The sequence below is a fragment of the Rhipicephalus microplus genome, chromosome 5, assembly GCF_043290135.1.
Source record: "Rhipicephalus microplus isolate Deutch F79 chromosome 5, USDA_Rmic, whole genome shotgun sequence".
Taxonomy (NCBI): Eukaryota; Metazoa; Arthropoda; class Arachnida; order Ixodida; family Ixodidae; genus Rhipicephalus; species Rhipicephalus microplus.
In genome coordinates, this window is record NC_134704.1 from 178,888,703 (window position 1) to 178,912,587 (window position 23,885).

At 48.3% G+C, this 23,885-nt stretch overlaps 1 protein-coding gene across 4 annotated transcripts in view; it reads left to right on the top strand.

Annotated features, from left to right (window-relative positions):
• Positions 1 to 23,885, top strand: part of LOC119174088 (hydroxylysine kinase) — a 294,965-nt gene that overhangs the window by 222,169 nt on the left and 48,911 nt on the right. The gene's annotated exons all lie outside the window — the stretch shown is intronic.

Below are 23,885 nucleotides of genomic sequence, written 5' to 3' on the forward strand. Positions count from 1 at the left end.
TCCCCGCCTGCACTTCCGATCGTGGTCTTGTTACGTTTTTCCCGGTGCTTGTTCCGCTTCGTTTGTTCCGTGGAAGCGAGGAGTTCAGACAAGTCGTCAAAGGATTCCGAACCAACGTTAGACGTGCACTTCAGTCGAATTAGCGCGAGCATTGTGAGCATGGATGCTTGTATTCCTCACACTTTTGTGATGAAAAAATTACCATTGTGTATTCTTCTCGGGATTGGACAATCGCATGGCAGCCAGCAGAATCGCGCGTGCGGAACTTGCCCGGCAGTGTTTTGTCATTAGCCGGCTGCAGTTACATGGCTAATTTCGGCTTCGTGTAGCAAAACGCATTTTGCCGGCACGGGCATCTGTTGGAGTTTCTTTTCGCGAGCGGCCGTCAAGTGAAGAGTGCCAGCAGTTTACACCGGTACAGCTATTTGCCGGTAGTTTGATTTATTTACAGCATAAGTAGTACACTGTAGCATAACCACCACCGAAAGCGCAATGCCGGGACAACACATGGCGATCGTACCAGCTGTTTACTTGCGCGAGTGGCCGGCCGCAGTTTCCGCAGGGACACATATTTGCCGATATAGTTTGAGTTAATCACGCCATAGCCTGCTTTGGAGACATCATTTGACTCCTACGAACCAATAGTGGTTTGACCGAGAGTTCGCTTTTGCGAGCGGCCGGCTGGGTAACAGCATGGTAACAGCAACGAGCAGTATGTCATCGTAAGCAAGCGATTTTCATTACAAAGCCTGCAACATGCATCGGCTAATGACGGAGAAAAGTAAACTCCGGCTCACAATTTTGTTCATCGCTACCAAAGGGAGGTTTAAAAACCGTGGTGTTTACCCTCGATTTACAAGTTAAGACCTTAAATTCTGAAATGGTAACATACACCACGTACAGAAATACGAGCTGCAGCGCAACGTTATCCCAGAAACAACCATACCTGCAACAGGGCACGGCCACGGATTAAGACTTACTCTTCAACTTCTCGCAATAATCTTGCGCTTCATTCCTTGAGACGTGTCAATATTGATACGCAACAGCCGGCACAGCCTGTCTGCATGAAAGAGAAAGACGACGTTGGTGGCTGGTTGTTGATGAACTGTCGCCATCTTGTTCGCCGAACACGGTGCATCGTATTTAATTTATTAAATAAGTAACCCTTATCGTAGAGTTACCCGTATCGTAGTTATTAAATAAGTTACCCGAATCGTAGAGCTGTCTTTGGTGCTCCTGTGAAGCCTGCAGGCGGCTGCGGGCGAGTTGGCGTGCATGGTCAGCTCGCGCGATGACTTCGCCAGCACAGCTTTAAGCCGAACGAGTGTTGTTACTCATCGCATCAATACTGGTGACGCGAGTCAATTCACCGACGTCCATACAGTGTTTCCGCGTCCGAGCGCTCAGTCATACAACAGGAAGTCAAAAAGATGCTTGCAAAAGACATAATCGAACCCTCTTGTAGCCCCTGGGCTTCTCCTGTCGTCCTGATTAGAAAGAAGGATGGGACATGGCGCTTTTGTGTAGATTATAGGCATCTCAACAAAATTACGAAGAAAGATGTTTATCCGTTGCCTGGAATCGACGATGCCTTAGACTGCCTTTACGGTGCTACGTATTTTTCCACTATCGACCTTCGATCTGGCTATTGGCAGATCGCTGTGGATGAGATGGACCATGAGAAGACCGCATACGTCACTCCTGACGGGCTTTATCACTTCAAAGTTATGCCCTTTGGTCTCTGTAATGCGCCGGCCACATTCGAAAGAATGATGTACTCATTGCTCCAAGGGTTTAAATGGTCCACCTGCTTATGGTATTTAGACGACGTTATCATTTTTTCGCCCACAATCGACTCCCATCTCAAGCGTTTATCGGCGATTCTTGAAGTTTTTCCTCGAGCAGGACTTCAACTGAACTTTGCTCGTCGTCAAATAACCGTACTTGGCCACATCATCGACGCCGCAGGAGTCCACCCGGATCCCGAAAAAATTCGCGCCGTCACGGACTTTCCTGTTCTGAAGTCAACAAAGGACGTCCGCAGTTTGTGGGCTTGTGCTCCTACTTTCGAGGGTTTGTGAAGGACTTCGCCATCATTGCACGCCCACTCACAAACCTCCTGAAGAAGGACACCCCGTTTTTCTGGGGCGCTGCTCAAGCCTCATTTTTTTCCCAGATCACGACGCTCCTTACAACACCGCCAATTTTAGCCCATTTTGATCCATCAGCTCCAACCGAGGTTCGCACTGACGCTAGTGGGCATGGCATCGGGGCAATGCTAATGCAACATCAACGTGGACATGACCATGTTATAGCATATGTAAGCCGCCTGCTATCTACAGCCGAGCGCAACTATTCAATCACGGAACGTGAGTGTCTCGCTCTTGTGTGGGCAGTCGCCAAGTTTCGCCCATACTTATACGGGCATCCATTCCGGGTAGTGACCGACCACCACGCGCTCTGCTGGCTGGCCTCACTCAAGGATCCCACAGGACGCCTCGCTCGTCGGTCCCTACGATTACAAGAATACACGTTCACCGTAACGTACAAAACAGGGCGGTCACATCAAGATGCTGATTGTTTATCACGCTACCATGTGGAAGAGGCTGCCCATACTGACACCTTTCCAGACCTTCTATCTGTGACGCAGCTACTCAACCTTGGCCACGAACAACGCCTGGATACTTCCCTGCGAACCATCATGGACAAGCTTGAGTCAATGCCTCGCGACGCATCTCTACAAATGTTCCTGGTAAAAGACGGCATCCTGTATTGCCGTAACCTCCATCCATATGGCCATGACTTGCTCCCCGTCATACCAGCACATCTTCGTGCGACTGTCCTCAACCAACTTCATGACGCTCCCTTGGCGGGCCCCTTGCGCGTCTCGCACGTACGACCATGTACGTCGTCGCTTCTTTTTTTTTGCCTGGTCTTGCCCGTTTTGTTGGACGCTACGTCGCCACTTGTGAGCCCTGCCAGCACCGCAAAAAGCCATCCTTTCTACCAGCTGAATTCCTTCAGCCGATCGACATTCCCACTGAACCTTTTTTTCGAGTCGGCCTCGACCTGCTTGGCCCATTCCCGATCTCCAGCTCAGGAAACAAAGGGATTGCTGTTGCCACTGTCTATGCGATACGGTACGCTATCCGACGCGCATTTCCGACAAGTTGCGCAACCGATGTGGTGGACTTTCTGGTATATAATATTATTTTCGGAGACGGAGCTGCACGCCAACTTTTCACTGACTGGGGCCGGACCTTCCTATCAGCTGTCGCTTATGAAATCCTGTGCTCTTGCTCTTCCAAGCACAAGTTTGCCACTTCGTACCATCCGCAAACGAACGGTCTTACGGAGCGCCTCGACCGCTACATAACCGACATGCTTTCTAAATACGTAGCGGCCGACCACCAGGACTGGGACGTTCATTTGCCATTTGTGACGTTCGCATATAATTCGTCACGTCACGACACTGCCGGCTATTCACCATTCTATCTTCTATACGGCCGAGAACCCGCCCTACCATTTGACACCTTGCTGCCCTCGGTCACGGAGTATGCCGGCGAAGCCATCGCGCGAGCCGACCACGCACGCCAACTCGCCCACAGCCGCCTGCAGGCTTCACAGGAGCACCAAAGGCAGCTCCACGATTCCCATCATCGAAACGTGCACTTTTCACCGGGTTCCCTTGTCCTCCACTGGTCCCCACTCGGCGTGTAGGGCTTTCTGAAAAACTGCTGTCACGCTACACTGGACCATACCGCGTCGTTCGCCAGGTTACATACGAAATCGTTCCAGCTGATTCAACGTCATCATCGTCACCTTCGAGTGACATCGTGCACATAGCTCGACCCAAGGCTTATCACCCTCCTCCTACCGCATCCGAGTTGCTCAAGCACCGAGACGGTGCTTCTACCACAGGGGGGTCATGATACGCAACAGCCGGCACAGCCTGTCTGCAAGAAAGAGAAAGACGACGTTGGTGGCTGGTTGTTGATGAACTGTCGCCATCTTGTTCGCCGAACACGGTGCATCGTATTTAATTTATTAAATAAGTTACCCGTAACATTATAACATCATTGATAGCGAAAAATCTTTTAGCTTCGAAGAAACACTGTAATTTGGCGCCAAAGCCGAGAAACGTGAGCACATCGTTCACGGCAGTGCTTTGCACTACGAGCGATGAAGCACTTTGCAAAACAAAATCAAACCGAGAGAACTAAAACCAACCGCGCGCGCTGACGCTTTGGTCACGTGTTGGGCCAGCTTGTTGTGCCTAAATCACGATGCGCACCACTGCAGTCTATATTTTTCCTTCCGGCATGCATTAACTGAAGATGAGGAGCATTTGTGTTGGTGCCAAGTCAGCCACGCTTGTTTCGCGGTGCTCGTCTAATGCAACATCCGAGGTTTTCAACAATGCTCGGTTGCCGCGAAACAACAGAAAACGGTGTCGCTCTTTTCTACTTACCTTGTGCGATCCGAAATAAAGCACGCTGTCAAGTTTAGCTGTGAAACATTTAACGCGAATGCTTTCGTGCGACTCCGTCGGCGTACGTCGACGCGGATCTGCGAAGCGAGTATCAGTTTTATTGAAACACCAGGAGCACGTGTAATGCGCGTCTAGTGCATGCCAGTTGTTACAAATACTTAAGCGTATGCACTTATACAAAGCAGCTAAAGGGTGTAATAAACGCACCTTCAGGAACGTTTCACGCTTGACTAGTTGACCAGAACGCGGCATTTAGGAGCCAAAGCGCGCTGCTTTGGGACACCTTACCGGTAGAACTTTCACTTTTCAGGAAGGTCCGCACACCGCACCAGAATCACCTGGCATCCCGATTGTCAAAATGGGCACATTAAAAAAATGGCAGCATATTTACGGGGTGAATGATGGGGAGTGGGGCGAAGCATCCGTCCGTTCATTCATTCTTGTTTCCGTTCGTCCATGCGTCCGTCTGTGTGACCGTCCGTGCGTTTTATCAACCGTCCATCCATGCGTCCGTTCCTGCGTTCGTTCATGCATGCGCCCTTGCGTCCGTCCATGCGTTCATCCGTCCGTGCAGCCATCCGTGCGTCCGTCCATGCATCTGTTTGTGTGTTCGTTCGTCCATCTAGTCAACACTCCAAGTATCACCATCTCGCATCTTTTCATCATATATTCCGCATATAGAAGCACCGCCATCCAGCGGACATTCCAAAGACTAAACGAGAGGTGGCACACGTACACTTTCTTACGCGGCTTACGCTTCGTGTCTACTTCCCACCTTTAACGACCTCGAGTTTATGGTATATACTAGTTCACTGTATTCATGGTACTGCAGCCCAACGCTCGTTAAACCTGTGTAAAACCAACCCCGCCGTGGTGGTCCAGTGGCTAAGGTACTCGGCTGCTGACCCGCAGGTCGCGGGATCAAATCCCGGCTGTGGTGGCTGCATTTCCGATGGAGGTGGAAATGTTGTAGGCCCGTGTGCTCAGATTAAGGTGCAATTTAAAGAACCCCAGATGGTCTAAGTTTTCGGAGCCCTCCACTACGGCGTCTCTCATAATGTGATGGTTTTGGGACATTAAACCCCACACATCGATCAATCCTGTCTAAAACCAAGGAGGTTACGCCCAGCGAGTATAACGTAGCAACCCTTTCTTGTCACATAGTGCTCAGTGTACATGCCAATGGCTGCTAATGAGGAATGAGAGACAGGAGAATTCGGCTTTTAGTTAACGCGCACGCTGCGAATTTTTTGTTCTGCAACAACGCACAGGAGAAATCTCCCACCTGCACGTCAAAACGTGCAGGTGGGAGATTCGCAGGTTAAAACGCAAGACTGGTTACGCACTACGACAAGGAACGAATGGGTGCCACTTTAAGGAGCTTCGCCCCTAAGAAACCGTCATCGCAGTGCTGCTAGTCAAGCATTCATTCCAATATGGCCACGGTTTTTAAATGCGAAGCATTTCCTAGTGGACTTCGGTGACTTTGAGCGTATCTATCTATCTATCTATCTATCTATCTATCTATCTATCTATCTATCTATCTATCTATCTATCTATCTATCTATCTATCTATCTATCTATCTATCTATCTATCTATCTATCTATCTATCTATCTATCTGTCTATCTATCTATCTATCTATCTATCTATCTATCTATCTATCTATCTATCTATCTATCTATCTATCTATCTATCTATCTATCTATCTATCTATCTAGCCACCTACGACTTTTAGCTCTCCTGGCCGTTTCATTGATGATATCGATACCAAACTTGGCATGGCATAACATGACTGTACGAAGAACATATTTGACTCATGACACGTATGATCATTATGATCATGACAAGTATGTCATGAAAGTCATGATTTACATTTCATACTCCTGCAGCTCCTGCGTTGGTTTCGTTCACATGGCATGTTGCAAAACTGATATGGCATGACATGATTGCATGGCGAACACAAGCGACAGACCCTAATAAGAAAATCATGACATGTGCGTCATGTAACAAAAAACTGGCAGATCCCACGTACAGTGAGAATCAATGATATTTGAAGCCCGTATGAGAAATGTTGACATGTCACCTAAATATCAGCGCAGCGTTATGAGGTGGAGGTAAATGATGCCGTACATGACTTCCGTGTCTCGATTATCATGTTTGGATGTGTCGTTTACCTTCGACTTCTATTCATGTCACGTGATACCAAATTTAGTACATGTGGAGCTAGCGAAACGGCCACGAGCACGCTATGAGCGTGGTATGTTGTCATGTTCTTACATGGCATGCGTGTCAGCATTATTATGTTTGCACCAGTCACATACCTTCGTCATCCATTGGCGTCACGTAATATCAAATTTGGCATATGTGGAGCTAGCGAAACGGCTGTGAGCGCATCATCAATGTGGCATGTAGTCATGTTGTTACATGGCATGCATATCATGATTATCATGTTTGTATGTGTCATTTACCTATGTCGTCCGTTCGCGTCACGTAATACCGAGTTTGGTACACGTGAAGCTAGCGAAACGACCGCGAGCGCATCATGAACGTAGCATGTAGGCATGTTAATACATGGCTAACCTCCCTGTCCTTCCTCTTTCAATCCTCCTCCTCCTCCTCCATGTTAATACATGACACGCATCTCATGTTTATTATGTTAGAACGAGTGTAATACCTTCGTCATTCATTCATGTACAGTAATACAAAATTTGGTATATGTGACGCTAGCGAAACGGCCGCGAGCGCATCATGAGCGTGGCACGCAGTCATGGTGTTACCTTTATATAGGGCTCTTAATGGGTCCGCGGGAGTGTTTCCACGTTTCCGAGTGTCATGAGAACACTTGCGCTTTGACAAATGAGAACGCCTATGTATTACTGCGAAAGTACGAAAAATACGAAAGTAGGCGGGAAAAATAACCATAAATTTCTTCTTCACTATAGGCATGCCCATTAAATGCTGGATACTTCGGCTGTATGCCAAGTGCTTCATTTGCAACTGTTCCGCTGGCACAAAAAGTTGACAACATTTGCAATAATTGGTGCGCCTGTGATAAGAGTCGCTCTCCATTTCGCTCATAAAGCACACCAACAACAGCTCCGGTGATATTCATCATTCACGAGTCACATTGGCGTTCTTACGGAGCATGCAGGCGAAAAAAAGGGCGAGCATATCTGCATGCTTGAAAAATTTTTCTAGATAAAGTGCGCACATCTTATATACACTATATACCACCGTATTCAGAAATGCTCCTCGACTCGAATCCCATCCTCCACTTCACTGAGTTGAGCACTGCGCCGCTGCTCGACTGAAATTGACGCTGCGCTTTTGAAGAATTGCTGCAGAATATTGCCGATATGCAGTGACTTGGTCTGCCAAGAAACGGCGATCCTATCGACTTTTTCAAGTCGAGGAGAGCCTTTGAGTGAAGGAGCGTTTGTGAATACGGGGGATAGCGTCAGCAGGGTACCGTTCCTGTTGCAGCAGCACCACGTGGCAAAGCTTTTCTTACGCTATCTAAGAGCGCCTTGAAGCCAAAATTTTGATGGGAACCTATGTTACGAGTTTCTTTAAATTACATGTAGCATACCGAGGGAGCAAAATGCTGGACATCTTGTGCATTCCGTTTTCAGTGCCTGCTACTGCTATGTTACGAGTTTCTTGAAATTAGGTGTAGCATACCGAGGGAGCAAAATGCTGGACATCTTGTGTATCCCGTTTCCAGGGCATGCTACTGCTATGTTACGAGTTTCTTGAAATTACGTGTAGCATACCGAGGGAGCGAAATGCTGGACATCTTGTGCATCCCGTTTTTAGTGCATGCTACTGCTATGTTACGAGTTTCTTGAAATTAGGTGTAGCATACCGAGGGAGCAAAATGCTGGACATCTTGTGCATTCCGTTTTCAGTGCCTGCTACTGCTATGTTACGAGTTTTTTTAAATTACGTGTACCACACAGAGAGCAAACTGCTGGACATCTTGTGCATTTCGTTTTCAGTGCATGCTTATGCTATGTTACGGGTTTCTCGAAATTACGTGTAGCATACCGAGGGAGCAAAATGCTGGACATCTTGTGCATTCTGTTTTCAGTGCATGCTAATGCACTCAAGGTGGTCTAATTGGCTGAAGTCCTCAACTGCGGCATCTCACATACCTAACCTGGCTTGCTTCGGGATGTTGAACCTCACAAAATAACAAAACCAAACAGCGTATACACGCCCTTATATCGAAATACAGGCTGATTTGCTGTTGTACCTTATTGAACAGGAACAGCGGTGGCACAAACATGTGTTTATTGCACCTTTTACCACATAAAGGCGTGACGGCTACTGCGGCACCCCAAGTTCAGGAGTTTTGCATCCCGTCAGACTTCTTCACTCAATTTCGGCTGTTTTCAAATATAACGGACAAGTAACATACATCAACACTGTAGACATGAGCCCTTGCTTTGTAAAAACAACTGAAAGTATTTAGATTACACGTGCTTAGCTTGTCTTTTCTTGGTGTATGCAGAGGACCAACCTGCTTGCATCGCACTATTTTGCAGACTGCATAGTTGCTTGATTAGGAAGCTGAGGGTGCCACAAGCACTGCGCGTTAGATGTTAAAAATTTAAAGACCGCCTGTCGCTTGGTTTATCGAAGTTTCTCTGGCATACATGCCACTTTTTGTTAACCTTCACCCCCCCCCCCCCCCCGCTATAGGCGCCGCTTTTTTCTTTCTGCGACGGATCTCTTTCTCGTACATGTCACTACCCCGAGCTAAAAGCCTGCAACCACAGCCACACTTCCCTTCTCTGTTCGCACAGAGGCCTTGGGACATCGGCGACTGCGGAACCCACTCTTCTTCTTGTGGTCCTTGTGGGGGATTGCGTTCCGGACACCCGATACACCGTGTTCGACGGGAAGCGCTAAAGAAGCCACCGGCTGGTTCACTTCAGCCATTTATTTGACAGCTATTTTGACAACTCTGAGTACGATCTTGCTTGAATGTAGAAAACTTCGTTCGACACGGACTGAAGAGACGAAGAAGGATAGTGTGGCAGAAGCTTGTCGATCCTTGGACTGTTCGAATGTACGCTATGATGTTGGAAGGCACTGCGCTGAGCGCCAGCATAGGCTCCAGAGAGATTTTCTCACAGCGACATTACGCTGTCAATTATCGAAGGCCGCCACAAGAAGACGATGAGATAGGCCTCTTCAAGTAACAACAAGTACGGTGGCTATCTTGCTAATAGCTGTGGCTCACTTTGAAAGATCTGTGAAACTGCGGTGGCGGCGACTCGAAGAAGAATGGTAGAGAACACAACCTTCTTGTTTAGGGCGCGAAAACAGTGCACGTTGGAGACAGCCAAAGAGTGGGCACGATAGCTTTGATTTGTGTAATGCTGCCCAGACTGATGTATTCCTCACAGAAGCAGCTCGAGCGTGTTTTTTATTAGATGGCGTAATAAATAACATCTGCAGAAGACGTGTTATTTTACTCAGAAGCGCCGGCTCGCATGCAATTCATGTAAACCCAAACAATAAATGTCAGCAATTTTTTCCACCACATGGGGTAGAATATCTTGTAGTCATTCTTTTGAATGCCAAAATAGCATTATGTTTCTAGCACTGCGTACATGAGACAGCCAGCTCTGCTACAAATATATTTCATAGTACCCTGCAATCATTTTGGAAAAGTGCTACGGGCGTAATTACCTGAAAGTGCTTGCAGTATACCACAGAAAGTCGTGGAGCTGAAAGAAGTTCCCGAACACTCATTAAGATATATCTTGTGTAAGCAGATATCTTGCCAATAACCGAAGAGTGGACACTGTCTCATTTAAATTCAAGGAATAACTGTCCGAAACAGGCCGGGTCAAGCCAGGCCCAGTTTTCGGGCCTGTGCCAGGACGGGTCATATTTAAAAGCACCGGGTCGGGCCCGGGCAAGCCAGAGCATGAAGTTTTTGGGCCCTGCTTGGCCCAGGACGCAAAAATTGCCCTGTGCAGTGCGCTATTTAACATCAGCTGTGTGTATGCAGTGCTGGGCAAAGAACGTCTGCCCTAAAGGGCGGTCGCGGAACCCGAAAATATCCTGGTAGTCCTCGAGAAGGCGCCAGAGGGCTTCAACTTGCGAAGTTTGAAGATCAGTGGTGATTATGTCTATAAATCGACGGCTGCCTGAATGTGCGGAGGCTGGTGTGCGTCGCGTTGAAACAAGGGTGTCTGTGGCAAGAACTTCGATTTGTAAATCGAGCAATGGACAAGAGTTGACTACAGAAACGCCTTGTGGAAGCGCTTGATCCATGATGCCGAAATTTACAAGTTGTAGACAAGTGCTGTTGGCTGTGATGCTGAGCACCATGTAGGGAACTGCAACATTATGTGCAAGGAGTACGTCGGTGAGAGGCATAGCGAAATAGTCACCGTAGGGCACAATTGATGAGCACAGGAAAACGACGTACGTCACAGTTTTGGAGGGCAAGTGAACAAAGTCGCTGCATCGTAATCGGCATGCAGGTTGGTATGGTGTGTCACTGATTTTGGAGATGGCCGAGCACGCCAGCAGAGAAATCAGTCAGAGCGAAATTGGAGGCAAGAAAATCGAGGCCTAGTTTGAGGTCGTCGTGACATGTTGCAGTAACGGTAAAAAGGACGACCACTTGATTACCGGCTACGGTAAGTTGAGCTGTATGCATACCGTTGACAAGGATTGTTCGCCATCCGCTACTTGCACAACACTGGTCAAGAGAGGCGTGATGGCCTTCTTCATGCATCGACAAAAATACGAACTGATAATAGAGACTTGTGCGCCCGCATCAATCAAAGTTTCAACCCATATGCCATCAACATATATTTCAAGGGTGGTCCGGTTTAAACGTAAGAGCAACAGAAGATTTTTGGGTAAGGTCGACTGGGCAGTTTCACCTCCAGACACTGTGCAGCTTAGTTTTTGGGAGACATCAGGCGCTTAAGCGACAAGCAAGAGAGAGTGTCATCGCGTATTTGGATGGGAAGGGCGTTTTTGAGGCGGCGGCGACAATGGGAAAGGGCAGCAGTAAGTGCTTAAGACTCAGTGCGGGTCAGATAACAGTAATTCTCTGGACAGAATGGGTTACTGTAGGTGGAATAATGGCCAGAAAGCGTAGATGACCACTGGCTGCGGCAGTGAGCAGCGATGTGTCCCATGTGACCACAGCGGAAGCACATTGTCTTATCACCAGTTGTTCACCATTCAGACGGGTTCCTGGTTCGAAGGGAGTACGCACAGCGGCGTGTCATGTTGACAGAAGGTAATGAGAGATCGGTATTATTCATGGTGCATACAGTGGACAGGAAACCCAGGTTATCGAATTCCAGGTGGGCCTGGATCAAGGGGACAGCTGGCGTCTAGGTCTCAGGCAACGTAGGTTTGTTAGCAGCCGGGTAAGCGGCCTCGAGTTCACGTCGAACGATGCGCGTCACGTTTTTGGTTGTAGACGGCCGACAAGGGGTGGCTTCGTAAGATGGTGTTGCAGTGATGTAGGGTAGGTGGTGTAATTGGTGCAAAATGCCTCGACTCTTCACCTGCTCGAGACGGCGGCACTCTTTGATTACGGTGTCGATGGTCGGCACGTTTGTAAAGACAAGCAGATTGAACGCATCGTCGGTGATGCCTTTCAACATATGCAACGTCAGCCTAAGCCATGTTGGTATCGGCCTTTGGAACAAGGCTAACACGTCTTGATTATGTCAAGTGGGGTTTGGTGGACATCTGTGTACGTAGAGACAATCGCTTCCGAGTATGAAGCTGTTGACCAAATAGGTTGCCAAAAAGGTCGTGGAGCCGTTGTTTAAACATTTCCCACCATGTCACTTCGTGTTCGTCGGTATCAAACCACATGCCAGGACTCTTGTCAAGATGAAATATGGCATTCGCGACCACAACGGCTGGGTCCCAGCCATACTGATTGCTGACGCGCTTGTACATACTAAGCCACTTGTCCACATTCGCGTTGTTTTCTCAAGAAAAGGTACCGGGATCATGGGGTTGCGCTAAGGGGACGTACCGCGTTGCTGTCATTCCCGAGGTAGATAGTGAAGGCGTGTCTTCAGCCGGAGCAATGGTAGCAGACTTAAGGTGGCATACACTGAAAAGCTCCGTCGTTAAGAGTACCCACCATCTCCACCAAAATGTCACATGTAAATAACAAAAGACAGTCCGTAGCCACAATACAGCTCAAAAAACAACGTCAACCTCTTTTTGTCTAATCTGAGATGCATTTCAGGGTGTGCTATTATGCCCTGTTATCGTCATCCAAAACCACGTAACAATATGACCAGAGATGGGTGCATCGAAGGTGGGGTCGATTAAGTCCCCCTTAATTTACAAAGGGGCGGCGCGAAGTTAATTCATACAGTGACAAAATAAGGAGGAGGGGGCTGCGATTTCAGGGGATGCGCAGTTGATATAATACATTGATACAGTAGAGATGTGGGCACGGTGATGGACCTTCGCCCACCTTCCTCCTGAAGGGGGGGGGGAGTGATTATAAATGACAAGACGAGAAAAGGGAGCCTTGTAACTGTCTCTCAGTGGGAGGACACCTCAACAGTAGCTCACGGGGGAGGGTGGTAGAGAAGGGAATAAAAAGGTACGATTAAAAGATAGAGAGATAGAGAGAGGGGAAGGAGAGAGCGAGACGCGGGACAGGGAGCGACGGAAGTAAGAAGACAGGACATATGAACATGGTTTCAGGAGTCCGAGGACAGGGCACCACTGGCGAGAGCTCTAGTCGGTGACAGGAGATGGCGTGGGTCTAATCCAGTCGGCCAGAGCTGCGCTGTTGTCGGACATCACGAGAGCACAACCAGTCGGCACTGAATCCAGATAGCGAGTCCTCCTGAAGAGGAATATTGCGCACGCCTCTGCATACCAATAGTATTGATTTAGCGCAAAACGACACATGGACATGAGGACGAAAGTACGAGCACCACACACCACTACTACAGAGAACAGGTTTTTTCCTTTCGAAAACAGGCCGTTTATAATTCATAATCGCCAGGCAGACAGTTGATCACGGGGGATAACTCTGTTGCATGTTCATAATGTCACTCTACCAATATGAAATCATACGGTGATATGTTTTGCCTTTACTTGCTGCAGTCGCAGAGCTATGTTCAAAAGAACGGCAGGTATATAGTGTTCGCTGGCCAATGGCAGAAAATTGTTGAATGGCCATTGTTGCTTCTGTAGCTCCGCTGCTTTTATTTTGCTGCTACGAGCGTCGGCTGCCGCTCAATAAAACCGGGCAACATTGTGCATGGGAACAGTGAAGTCCCAAGTTCTTCATGAGGCGGGTAGTTTGAAGCGCGCTAACCTGATGCGGACCACTGAAACGTGATTATCGTTCAAAATAAGCACTTTCTTGACACACAAATTGCCCTCATTTTCCCGAAGGGCATCAGGAGGAAATGCGAATGCATTGCGAAGCGTCCACAACGACGTTTCACGCGTGAGAATTCAGCATTAGAAGAAGAATGTGTTTTTTTTACAACGCAGGCAATAGCGGTGTTCACCGCATGTGGCGTTTTTCTGTCGCAAGAAACGTGGTATACGTTTCCAGTTTTATTAGGCAGCGTGCACGGTTAAAAATGCGGTACAAACGCACTTAGAACGTGCTCTTTTCAGGCTTTGCCAAGGCAGCATGAACGCTACAAACGCGTATCAAACGTACTGCATTGAGGTGGTGGCAAGTGACGTTCAAGTCAAGGAGGTGAGGGCTCCGCTTGCTAGGGGCGAGGATAAGCGCGCGCGCCCGCAGCATTTGCTATGGGACAGGGAGTGACAGCGGAGAGATAACACCTGTCGGCGCGCGGACCCCGCCCCGGACAGCGCCTGACATAGCCCGACTAAGAAATACATTCGCACTGTAGTGAAGAGGAATGCCCACTACTAAAGCGACATCGACACGTTGGCGCGAGGCACGAGCTAAGACTGCCTGGTTGTTGCTGCGACGCTGCCCGTACACCCGGCCAGCTCTTGCTGCTCTTGTACAGACGCTGATACCGCTTTTGACCTTGCGTTTACATTATATTTTTGTGGAGAGTGCGGAGGTCTTCCCCAGTCCTGGAACTGCGTAGCCGAAAGCTGCCGTCCGTCATGCCTGACGACGCTGTCTTCACGCCCCCACCGGCTTCGCCACGCAGGAGCTGTACCGGTGCCCAGTTCTTGCGAGAACCTGACATCTTCAGCGGCACCGATGAGAAAGACGTTGAGGATTGGCTGGAATCTTATGAACGAGCCAGCGCTACTAACAAATGGGACGATCCCACAAAGCTTGGTACCGTGATGTTTTATTTAACAGATGTTGCCAAGCTCTGGAACAGAAACCATGAGGCGGATATCCCCACCTGGACGACCTTCAAAGCCTGCATCGCAGATGTTTTTGGACGCCCTGGTGTGCGAAAACTTCGCGCAGAACAACGTCTACGAAGCCGGTCCCAACAAACTGGCGAAACATTCACTAGCTACACCGAGGACATCCGCGACCTCTGCCGACGTGTCGACCCGACGATGGCGGAAACTGACAAGGTACGATACATCATGAAAGGCATTTCCGACGACGCCTTTCAAATGCTGCTCTCGAAGAACCCTGTCACCGTCTCTGAGCTCATGGAGTTGTGTCAGAGTTTCGACGAGCTCCGACGACAGCGTCTGCTCACGCGACGCCCTAACGTCGCGGATGACACACTCTCAAGCCTAACCACCACATCTGACCATGAGTCCCTGCTATCGCAGATCAAGGAGTTTGTTCGTGCTGAAGTCGCTCGTCAGCTATTGCTGCTATCGACAGTCGGCACACCACAGTCACCTCTTCCAGCAAACCTCCGCCAGGCCATCCAGGAGCAAGTTTGCGCGGCTCTGCCATCTGCCCGGGACGCTTCACCGTTGCCGACCCCCGTTGCCTGTGCCGAGGTAAATGCACCTCTAAGCTATGCTCAGGTGGCCGCTCGACCACCTCTTCAGACTTTTACGTCACTGCCATTAGCCGTGCCACCGCGACCTACTGCTGCTCGGTTTGCTCAGCCAAGGTACCCCCAGAGTATTGGACAATGGCGTACAGTCGACAATCAGCCCATATGCTTTGCCTGTGGCCTACCTGGCCACATAGCGCGATACTGCCGTCGACGCGTCCCTGTCTACCACCAGAGCTACCACCAGAGCTTCGAATCTGCCCCTTATGTGCCACCGCGCCCTTCATTCACGGGATCTCAGCCTCCTGACCAGATGTCATCATACGCCGACCACCGCCCTCCTGTTAACCGTCGCTCGCCATGGCCTCAACGCCGCTCGCCATCCCCGATGCGTCGTCATCCTTCATCGCCGGAGCGGGAAAACTGATTGCCGCAGTTCCAGAGGCAGGAAGTGCGTCGCCCCGAAAAGACCACGGCCTCTCTCTTCCCCAACGAATGTTCTCGACGTATATGTGGACGGCGTCACTGCACTCGCACTTGTCGACACTGGTGCCACAGTTTCAGTGATCAGTGCCAGACTGCCCCTTGCTCAAAAAGGTTATGACGCCAGTAGCAAGTATATCACTTCGTACAGCCAGCGCAGAGCACGTCACGCCAGCCGCTGCCTGTACTGCTCGCATTGCGATTGATGGCCTCATCTATGTTGTTGAACTACTAGTTTTGGATTCCTGCTCCCATGACCTCATTTTGGGTTGGGACTTTCTCTCCACTAACAAGGCCGTCATCGACTGCTCTCGCGCTGAGGTAGAATTTGAAGTGTTTGGCGACGCACCGTTAAATGATGCTCTTGAAACCGGGGACAAACTATTTGTTGTTGAAGACATCATCATATCGCCGCACTCCTTCGCCCTTACCATGGTATCTTGAAACTCGCTCGCCGAGTTGAGTGCCCTTTTCACGCCATCTGCCCTTTTAGTTCGCCGCAAGTGTTCGCCGCTACCTTATGCCCTTCTAGAACTTCATGACCGCGTCAGCAGACTGCTCATCTCGTACGTCTTGTCATGTCCTGTAACACTACTTTGGGGTGAGTGCGTCGGGTGGGTTTACAGTCTCGACCCTTCTGCAATTTTTGACATGTCGACTGGTCCTTCCGCCAAACACGAAGTCGCCGGGATGACTTATGCCTCTTCGCCGCAGACTACTAGGCCGGAGGTACTCAGCAGCTCCATCGCCGACACTTTAACCATTTCGCAACGTGCTCAGCTTCTACGACTGCTGGAGAAGTTCCGTTCTTCCTTTGACTGCCAGCATACTCCCCTCGGCCACACGTCCACTGGGTGTCACTGCATCAATACGGGTACCAATGCGCCATTGCGTCAAAGACGCTATCGCGTGTCCGCAGCCGAGTGCCAGGTTATTGATGACCAAGTAGCTGACATGCTCAAGCGTGGCGTCATCCAGCCTTCGAATAGCCCTTGGGCATCTCCAGTCGTTCTCGTTAAGAAGGACGGGTCAATTCGCTTCTGTGTTGACCACCGTCATCTTAACAAAGTAACTTGAAAAGAGGTCTATCCCATACCGAAAATCGACGATGCCCTTGACTGCCTCTAAGGTGCGGAGTACTTCTCTTCTATTGACCTACGGAGTGGCTACTGGCAAATCCCTCTGGCACCTGAAGATCAGCCTAAAACGGCTTTTGTCACACCTGATGGCCTTTACGAATTCTGTGTCATGCCTTTTGGTCTTTGCAACGCGCCCGCAACATTTGAGCGGATGATGGATAATCTTTTGCGTGGCCTGAAGTGGAAAACATGCTTGTGCTACTTGGGTGGCGTAGTTATATTTTCACCAGATTTTCCAGCGCATCTCTGCAGGCTAGATGAAGCACTGCAGTGCCTAACTGACGCCGGCCTTCAGCTCAACCTGAAGAAATGCCGCTTCGGCGCAAATCAGCTCACCATCCTCGGTCATGTTGTCTCTAAAGACGGTATTCTTCCTGACACCACCAAGCTTCGGGCAGTTGCAGAGTTTCCTAAACCTGCGTCTCTGAAGGATCTGCGCAGCTTTCTTGGCCTCTGCTCCTATTTCCGCCGCTTTATTCGGAATTTTGCGATGATCAGCGCCCCCTTGAGTGAACGTCTGCGCAGTGACTCGAAAAGTTACGCTTGGTCACCCGCCTGTGACTATGCTTTCGAAAAGTTGCGCCGCCTGTTAACTTCGCCGCCAATCTTGCGTCACTTTGACCCGACTGCTCCCACTGAGGTACACACCGATGCCAGCGGTGTTGAACTCGGCGCAGTGCTCGCGCAGCGCAAATCGGGATTCGAGGAGTACGTGGTCGCATACGCAAGCCGTACCCTCACCAAAGCGGAAAAGAACTATTCTGTGACAGAGAAGGAGTGTCTGGCAATTATATGAGCTCTATGTAAATTTAGACCATACCTTTATGGTCACCCCTTCGGCGTAGTCACCGATCACCATGCGCTTTGCTAGTTAACCACATTGAAAGACCCCTCTGGCCGTTTAGCTCGCTGGGCTTTGCGGTTGCAAGAGTTCGCCATGCATGTTGTCTACAGGTCTGGTCGACGTCACACTGGTGCCGACGCCCTATCACGTTCACCTGTGTCCTCCGAAAGTTCTGTATGTATATCTGCCGTGGACGAAATGGTTGCGTTCCCAGAAAACTGCGACATGGCGTCTGAGCAACGTAAGGATGACCGGATCAGCACTTTTCTGCGATTCCTTTCGGACCCGTCGACTTTTCCATCTTCTCGAACGTTGCGCCGTCAAGCGGCTCACTTTGAGGTCCGCGATGACCTCCTTTATCTCAGGAACGACAAGTCCGACGGCCGAAAGTGTTTACTCGTCATTCCACGTCATCTTCGTGCTGCAATATGTTCAGCTTTCCACGCTGACCTTCAGTGCGCACATGCGGGCATCTTCAAAACATACGCTCGGCTTTCCTCCCGGTTTTATGTGTGAGGCATGTACACCTTTTTGCGCAAGTACAATCAGTCATGCCCACAGTGCCAACGACGGAAAGCTCTGTCTCATCATACCACTGGTCCAATCCAGCCAATCCCTTGCCCAGCCAGGCATTTTGACCGCATTGGGATCGATCTGTACGGGCCTCTTCCATTCACGGCTTCCGGAAACCGTTGGATTGTTGTCGCTGTTGACTATTTGACGCGATACGCAGAAACAGCCGCTTTGCCTGCTGCCACAGCACGTGACGTATCCTCTTTTCTCCTGCGGAACTTCTTTCTCCGTCACGGCGCACCGCGTGAACTTCTCAGCGATGGAGGACGTGTATTCCTCTCTGAAGTCGTCGACGCACTCCTTGTCGAATGCCGTATCATTCACCGGACTACCACCGTCTACCATCCGCAGACGAATGGCTTGACGGAAAGATTCAACCGTACCCTAGGGGACATGATATCAAAGTATGTTGCCTCAGACGACTCCGATTGGGCCTCATTCTCCCTTTTGTGACGTACGCATATAACACTGTTCCACAGGCAACTACGGGCTTTTCGCCATTTTTCCTGTTATATGGCCGAGACCCTTCCACCACACTAGATACCATTCTACCCTACCACCCAGATTCATCCGAGTCTACGCCTATCTCTGAAGCTGCCCGCCGTGCCGAGGAATGCCGTAAGCTCGCCCAGTCAATTACAACTGTCGACCAATTGAGACAAAAATCTCGACGTGACGATAACCAGCAGTACCCTAACTTTGTTCCGGACACTCTTGTGTGGCTTTGGGTTCCCACTGTGCCTACAGGCCTTTCCTCGAAGCTTGTTTCAAAATACCAGGGACCCTACCGCATTCTCTCGCAGACTTCACTTGTTAACTACATCGTCGAACCCGTTACGATATTCACAGACCAGTGCTTTCGGGGCCGTGAAACCGTTCACGTACAGCGGTTGAAACCTTATTACGATCCGCTCGTACTCTGTTCGCCGTGAGTCGCCAGGATGGCTCCTTTTCCGACGGGGGACGAGGTGTAGTGAAGAGGAATGCCCACTACTGCAGCGACATCGACACGTTGGCGCGAGGCACGAGCTAAGACTGCCTGGTTGCTGCTGCGACGCTGCCCGTACACCCGGCCAGCTCTTGCTGCTTTTGTACAGACGCTGATACCGCTTTTGACCTTGCATTCACATTATAGCACATAAAAGTAACACAAGAAGGTTTCTGAACCGTTATGAAATGCGAGGCATTTCTTACCGAACATCGACGACCTTGAGCGCATCTATCTATCTATCTATCTATCTATCTATCTATCTATCTATCTATCTATCTATCTATCTATCTATCTATCTATCTATCTATCTATCTATCTATCTATCTATCTATCTATCCATCTATCTATCTATCTATCTATCTATCTATCTATCTATCTATCTATCTATCTATCTATCTATCTATCTATCTATCTATCTATCTATCTATCTTTCTATCTATCTATCTATCTATCTATCCACCTATCTACCTACCTATCTATCTATCTATCTATCTATCTATCTATCTATCTATCTATCTATCTATCTATCTATCTATCTATCTATCTATCTATCTATCTAGCCACCTACGACATTTAGCTCTCCTGGCCGTTTCAATAATGGTATTGATACCAAAATTGGTAAGAATAACGTGACTGCATGACGCGCATAATTGACATTACATAACATTAAAATCGTGACATGTATGTCATGATTCTCATGACCTAAATTCAAGTTCTTGCTGCTATTTTGGTGGTTTTATTCACATGACATGTTGCAAAACTGGTTTGGTATGACATGACTGCATGGGGAACACAAGCGACTGACCTTAACATGAAAGTCATGGCATGCATGTAATTTAACAACATTACTACATGGCGCACTCGTGATGCGCTCGCGGCCATTTCGCTAGCTCCACATGTACCAAATCTGGTGTTGCATTGCGCGAATGGTCGACGATGGTAAATGATACGTCCGAACATGATAAATAAGACAAGCGTGTCAAGTAGCACATGACTATATACTACGCTCATAATGCGCTCGTGGTTGTTTCGCTAGTTCACATATACTAATTTGGGTGTTACGTGACGTTAATGGACCACGATGGCATAGGACTAGTGCAAACATCGTAGTCATGACACGCGTGTCATGTAAGAACAGGAGACCACACCACGCTCATGATGCACTCGCCGCCGTTTCGGTAGCCCCACTTATACTAAATCGGGTATCACGTGGCGTGAAAGAACGACGAAGGCATATGACACGTCCAGATATGATAATCATGACACGCGTAGTATCCGATAGTATTCCCGTACCAAATTGCTGACACAAACCTCGAATTAGTTCCTTCCTATTAATATTTCGGAGTAACCCTTTGTAGCGATTTAACCTGGGCAATGCACATTACGAACATCATTGCATCTGCTAACAAAACACTCGGGTTCTTAAAACGCCATTTGCGTCACGCTCCTAATAATGTCAAATTAGTAGCTTATCAATCTCTCGTAAGGACGAAGATAGAATACGCATCAGCCATTTGGAGCCCGCATCAAGCATATCTCATCAATCAACTCGAGTCACTTCAAAATCGAGCCACACGATTTATTCATTCTACGTACTCTTACGACGTCAGCATATCAGCACTGAAAACAGGATCTGGCCTATCATTGCTTGCATCTCGTCGCCGCATTTTTAGTCTTTCCCTTTTTCACAAGTTTTTTTACAGCTCGCTCGGCAGGCCACCATACATTCTTCCTCCGGCACGCATCTCCCATCGCACTGGTCACCCGCAACAAGTTGCGCGGCCGCGTACGCGCACCGTCACTTTTTCGTCCTTAACTTTTGCAGTGTTTGTAGCTGCAGTAGTTAATCCAAAAAGCATGCAGGTATTTTACAAGCAGCATTTTTCTATCAGACAGGCTCTAAACAAAGATGTACTTTTTTCCAGCAACGCTGAGAGTTGATAACGCTGCTAGCAGTCCTTCTCGTAATTTTTAAAAGCTGTCGTTCTTCCGCTTTCGCAGGATTTCTTGTAACTATGCTTGACAACGTTTATTTTAAGCTCCTGAGCTATTTTTTGAATATAACAAGCTGTTATAATAAATGTAGGTGGCATTATGCACCTTATATTTGTACATGATTGTGTGTGCCAACGGCTAAGGTTGCCTGCGCTTGTGTCATGGGTGGCTTCTTCTGATGTGGTTACTCTCTTGATACACCAGCCAAGCCAAATCATCGAAAACGTCACTGGGCAAATGTACAACAAAGTTTCCTATAAATACACCAGAGGGAACTGTGGCGCTAGTGTCTATGGGAGCTCACGGGGTTTCAGCAAGCATGGGAATAATGAATAGTACACAAATGTGTCTAATCTTCGTTATTTCAGCTCTGCTTGGCTTCGCATGGCTTGGAGCTGCTTTGTCACAAAATGACAAACAGCAATTCTTGAGGATTTCCACTTCACCAACTTGGACTTTTAAGTTTGCCAATTAAAATCTGGCCAGAAAGTTTACAGCTATTCGTTTTCTCATTTTGAACAAAACGAAAATACAGCAATAAACAAAGCCACAAGCATGATCGAAGTCTGCAAGCACGAAGACTAGGTAAATTCAAGTACTACCCATAATTGCCAAAACCGCTTAACGATCGCAACACCAGCGAACCCTCTAGTTATATTGCGAAACACTAGTGTATGCATGACCATGTCAAGGAGCTGTGCACGTCACTTCTGAGACGAAGTGTAGGTAGCGAAGATATGTCGCTTTAAAATCTTAGTGAACTGCAAACTTCGTGCGCGGTTGAGTGAGCACGCTGTAAAATTGCTCTAGACACATCGACAAGCCGTAGCAGGTCCCCCATCTGAGTCAATGCGACCGACGATCTTTCTATCAGTGGAGTCATCTCTTGTCATGTTCTCAGGAGTTATCGTCCCTTTTACACAGTTCCCACACTCAAACAGGGTCATGAAAAGTGGTTGTAGCGTATATTCTTCTTTGGACGCGAATACTTTTGGCACGGACCGTACTAGTGAGAAGGAAGGGGAGCTTGTTGTTAAAGATAGGCACATGTATTTGTTGTCAGCTTCACAGCTGTGCTAGTATTTGAGTGCGTCCGTGCTCAATCAAACAGCTTAGGCAGTTGGCATTCCCAAGGTCAGCAGAAAAAAAATATTGGGGTAAAGAAACTTAAACCCCTAACTTTTGCTTCTTGCCTGACCTAACAATTTTTTCACGTGCTTTGTAAAACCTTAATTTTCACAAGAATTGTTTTTGAATTTCTTGTGCCATCTTGCTTTGTTTTACTGAATAAGAAACATACAAAACAGGTTAACTGAATTATTCATACAGGATGTATTGAAGTGTGCTGCAGAAGAAAAGCTCTAAGACTATATAGAAAACACAATAAATACACATTTCTGTGTCCCTCGGAGGTATCCATGACCAAGTTTCTCACCACCGCTTGAATTTTCTTCATCCTGCGTCATTTATTTTCGCTGAAGCTCAAGATACTGCCGCGCGTGTGCATAAACTTTTTGGCGTGTCTGGTTCACACCTGCAAGGACTGTCAGCAACGTTTGGCGAAGACCATGCCCGAATGCTTTCGAAAGCATCGCGATAGTTTGCGATAATTGTCAAGCTTGCACTCAAGACGCGAATAGTCAGTTTTATTCGAGAGCTTGCGGGAACACCAGCGATGAGGGTTGAATGTTCGGTGCCACAAATGCCGACGATCTTCACTGCAGATCAGATTAACCGACGGCCGGCGTCTTCTTTGACGTGGTGAGTAATGTACCTTCCATTTTTTCTGGACACTGGTTTACGCAAATAAAAAAGCTTCTTATTTCTGAGTTCTGTTGGAGCCTTCCTCACGGTCACTGCCAAACGTGACATCTGATGGAGGCTCTGGTTCCTTGATGTGTCCATATCTGCCGGCGCTCAATCTCGGAAGCCACATCCGGACACCCACGAAAATACTGTAACCTAGCCCAACGCGCGAAGAAGAAAACACTGAAAGCAAGGCACGCCGTTTGACTAGTCGGTTCATCGGGTCAACAAGGTGTGAAAAAAAACCTTGTCGGAAATGAAAACCTTGTCGACACTGAACGTCCTCCTGCAGAATTGAGCTAGCAGCAAGCTGAAAGCTTCGAAACCGTGCTTCCGACTCATACGTAATCATGCAAAAGCCCCGAACTGGTACGGAACCGCAATAAGTACCTGCTCGTAGTGAAATTCCATGTCCCACCTACTTTACATTCGTACGGTTCTCTGTTCGACGATATTTTATCCTTAAAAGTATCCACAGTCACCCGAAGTTCTATCTTGCTTGTTATGGTATGATTTTTATATCTTCATTATTTTTAGAGATAATTGTCATTTTGATCAATAAAGTAAGTAATATTATTCATGGGTGAAATCTATTCATGGGTGAAACCGAAGGCCACGTG